Here is a 3,729-nt window from a genome sequence, read left to right as displayed (position 1 = left end):
AGGCATTGGAGGCCATGGTTACAAGCCCCCGGGGTGGGTGCGTGGTTGGAGGGCTGTGGGGTGCGGGCAGAGTCCGTGAGCCGGAATGGCGCAAGCGCTCTCTCTCGCACTCTCGCAGACACATACTCTGTGCCCGACACGTGGGGGCGCGCAACAGATATTTCTTGAATGGCTCTGGCGCCGCACCGCCAGGAGCTGGCCGCGTTGGGTAGTCGCTCAAAGAGCGCAGTTAGCGTCCTACGCCCGCGGGAAGGGGGCGCCCCGCAAAGCACTGTCCCGGAGGCCGGAAGAGCACGGCGATCGCACAGCTGGCCCGAGGGGCTCGGACTCGGGGGAGGTAACGCGGGCAGATGCGGGCGCGGAGCCCCTGGGGGACGCGAACAGTAGCGGCTGGGGTCGCGGGTCTGGCTGGGGAAGGGCCCGCTGACTATGGGACCTGGGTCCGGGCTTTGGTGCCGAGGCCTAGGTCGAGGTCTAGACCCAGGGCGGGGGACGTGGAGGGGACATGACAGGCGCCCCATCACTGAGAGCAGCTGCGAAGTCTGCGCTCTTTGGGTCTCTTCGAGCGCGGCCCGATTTGCAGAGGGTGCTCTCCGGGGGCCGCGCGCGCTGGCGGGATTCTTCCCATCTCTGCGAACTTGCCTAGCGCGCTCCCCCGTGAGCGGCCAACTTGCAGACGTGCGTGGCGGCCCGGGCCACTGTGTGAGACCCGCTTTGCAGAGGGCGGCGCCCTCGGGTGACTTCGCGTTGCGGCCCCCTTTGCGGAGTGCACGGTCCCTGAACCCGGGGCGGTGCAAGCGGCCCTGCCTGGCCCCGCGTCCCGCCCCAGGCGGCCCCTCCCTCCGCAGCGCTGGGGCTTTTACTTTCGCTTTTGCTGCTGCTGTCCCAGACCTTGACTGCCAAGGGACTGAGACCGCGCTGGCTTCGCGACCTGGGAACGGTAACTCTGGCCCCCGCCTCCGCCCGCGTTTCCTACCCGCTCCCCTTCTTGCCCCGCTTCCTCCTCCCTCCCGGTCCCCCGCGCAGTCTGGGGGAGCCGGGTTGAGTGGGGGACAGTGGACCCGACGGCTTGCCACGAAACTTTGGGGAGAGGGCTCTTTCTGCCCCCGCTATCGCTTGCCTTGCTCAGCTCACCCTCCCTTACCCCCTAGCCAGGGGCTGGGAACACCCCTCATTCTGGCATCTGGAAGAGAAAGAGGAATGGATTTATAAGGGACGGAGGTTTGTTATCCGGCACAGCGGATAACAGCGAAGGCTCTCTTGCCAGGCAGGCCTGGGTTCCAGAACCCGTGCCCCTGCCTGCCACCTGTGGGACCTTGGCCCAGTCTGTGAGTCGTCCGTTAAATGAGAATCGGGGTGATCCCGAGCTGACTTGCAGCGGGGATGGGAGGAGGTGATTGATTATGGTGCATAGCAGTGCCTCGGACAAGGCTGAGTGCGCTGGAACTGCTATCATCATTGTTGGTGTATCCTTGTGCAGGGCTCTTGGAGGTACCTGAGGAGGTGGAAAGAAGGCAGGCGACACCTAGTCATGTGGACTCTCCGGAGACCGTTTTGCAGTTTATGGGGCAGTAAAATTACTGGCTATTTCCTCCTTCTGGGTCTCGCCAGCCTAACCTTTATCCTCCCTACTATACTGCTTGCTGTCACCTAGGTTCACAGTCCACCTTCTGACACCTGTAATCTGTGTAGCTTTGGACAGGTTACTTAATCTCTCTGAAGAAACTGAAGCTTCTACAAGACGGGTAAAGGCTCCAGTGTCTTAGCAGTGCTGTGAGCCTCAGGTGACACAGTGGAGCACGGCACAGACCCCTCACCCTCTCCAGGTGCTAGAGGTGGGACATGGAGGTCTCAGGGCTGCTTTCTCTTTGAGCCCTCTATGAAGATTGTCTTTATTTGGGCAAGAACTGGGGCACAAGTTGTATAATGTCACTTCTTACAGTAAGCAGCTGCAGTTAATCCATTTCCTGTCTCTTGAAAATAAAAAGTTTATATAATAGCTGGGAAGTAATTTCCTATCCAGCTATGTACCAGTTGCCCCAACATGTGGGCACCTATTAAGCGTGTTTAGAAATAATCACGACAGGAATTTTTTTTCAGTCTCCACAAAACCTTTTTAAAATATGGATGTGGTTTTATAATATTGGGAAAGATTGGCAGTTGAATGTTTTCTTAGTCTTGCAAAGAGTGGGGGTAATAGGGAATATTAATATTTATTGACTATTTTGAATGTGCCACACTGTGCCTAGCATTTTACATGCATTGTTTCATTCATTCACCCTCACAGCCACCTGCGACTTAGTCGCCATTGTTTTCCCGTTTTACAGATGAGGAAACTGAGGCTCTAGGAGGTTGAGTACTTTTTCCAAGGTCCCATGTCTAATAATGTATTAGATTTAATCTCAGATCTCTGGGCTCTCAAACACCCTCCTGGGTCCCTTTGGTTTTGTTATTTGGTCAGCAGTTTATTCAGGTCACTGAAGAATTTAAAAATACATTTCAGTTACATTTATAGAGAAATATTTATCAGGTGCCTGCCATGTACCTGATGCTTTTCTGTGATTGAAAAAAAAAAAAGAATGAATAAGATTAAGATAAGGTCTAAATCTGCAAACAGTTATAGTCCTTGTGGATAATAGTAATAATTATAACAGCAATAACTAACGAAGATGTACTGTGTGCCTGGCATTGTTAGTGCTTTGAGCGTATCATGTATTAATTCATTTAAAGAGAAGTTAGACAAATTTAACAGTGAGATAAGCAATATCCCTGGAAAGACTGCTCTTTGCAGCCTGGGCCCTAAGAAGGGGACAAATACAAGAAAATAATGCTAGATGTGCCCGCTTCAGGAAGCTGGGCAGAACTGAGATAGGCCTGGATTTTCTTGGTGCACTGTGAGGATGAAAGGAAATAAGGAGTAAAACCAAGTTTTGGCCTGACTGAGATGATGTTACTAAGATTAGGCATCTCTACTTGGTCACCACCCTGGGCCATGATTGCCCTTTGGATGTTTCCAGAAACTAAGCCCAGCCTCATAGGAATGAGAAGGTGACTGAATGGTTAGCCTTACAGATTTGAAAGTGTCAAGACCCACCCTGGCTGACTTAGAATGTCAGAAAGGACATTTCCTGCTGCCCTAGCCACTGCTCAGCATTAACCCAGAAGGCTGCTGTAGGTTTCCGACAGAAGACCTAGTGTTTGGAGGGAAAGCTCTAGAAAGCCTCCCACCATGGAGCCATAGAAATCGGCCTGAATTTTACATATCCGTGGCTAATTCCAAGGCCCTCTCCTAGTGGCTGGGAAGGATGTGGAGGGGAAGCTCCTTCCTCTGAGATGTTTAATGAGTGCACAGTTCCCTCTGCCTGCATTGCCCCAGCCCACCCTCTCGGCTTCCCCTATTCAGATCTCAGGTCAGACATTTCCTCCCCTTAGAACTTTCCGTAGTTCCTCTGAGGCTCCTTGAGGTCCCCTGGTATAAATGGTTCACTGCCCACACCACAATTGCAGTTTGACATTGATGCCTCCTTTGATCAACATCTGTTTCCCAGCATGGCAGGATCAGGTCAGTTTGCTCACAGGTGTGTCCCTGATTCCCAGCTCAGGGCCTGGTCTTCCAGTAAATATTCATTGAATGAAGAGAATGAAGAGGAGTCTCCAAAACTCTTCTCAGTATGTTTGGCTTTCTTAGGAGCCATTTTGCTTAGAGTCCTCTTCTTCTTCTTTTTCTTT

General features: G+C 52.6%; 1 protein-coding gene across 2 annotated transcripts in view; it reads left to right on the top strand.

Moving 5' to 3' along the window:
* The first annotated feature begins 300 nt into the window (after positions 1-300).
* The window catches only part of CASP7 (caspase 7, apoptosis-related cysteine peptidase), a 45,449-nt gene continuing 42,020 nt past the window's right edge, over positions 301-3,729 (top strand). Inside the window, exon 1 of one of the 2 annotated variants that reach the window (XM_012663929.1) lies at positions 301-337. The gene's annotated coding sequence lies outside the window, so the exon portion shown is untranslated. Of the gene's footprint in view, positions 338-915; positions 941-3,729 lie in introns of those variants that run through there. The other variant, XM_012663930.1, reaches the window with a different exon arrangement.

This window comes from Propithecus coquereli, unplaced genomic scaffold, assembly GCF_000956105.1.
Source record: "Propithecus coquereli isolate 6110/MARCELLA unplaced genomic scaffold, Pcoq_1.0 Scaffold84, whole genome shotgun sequence".
Classification (NCBI taxonomy): Eukaryota; Metazoa; Chordata; class Mammalia; order Primates; family Indriidae; genus Propithecus; species Propithecus coquereli.
The sequence above is the reverse complement of the archived record's forward strand: the minus strand, read 5'-3'. Positions and strand labels throughout refer to the sequence as shown.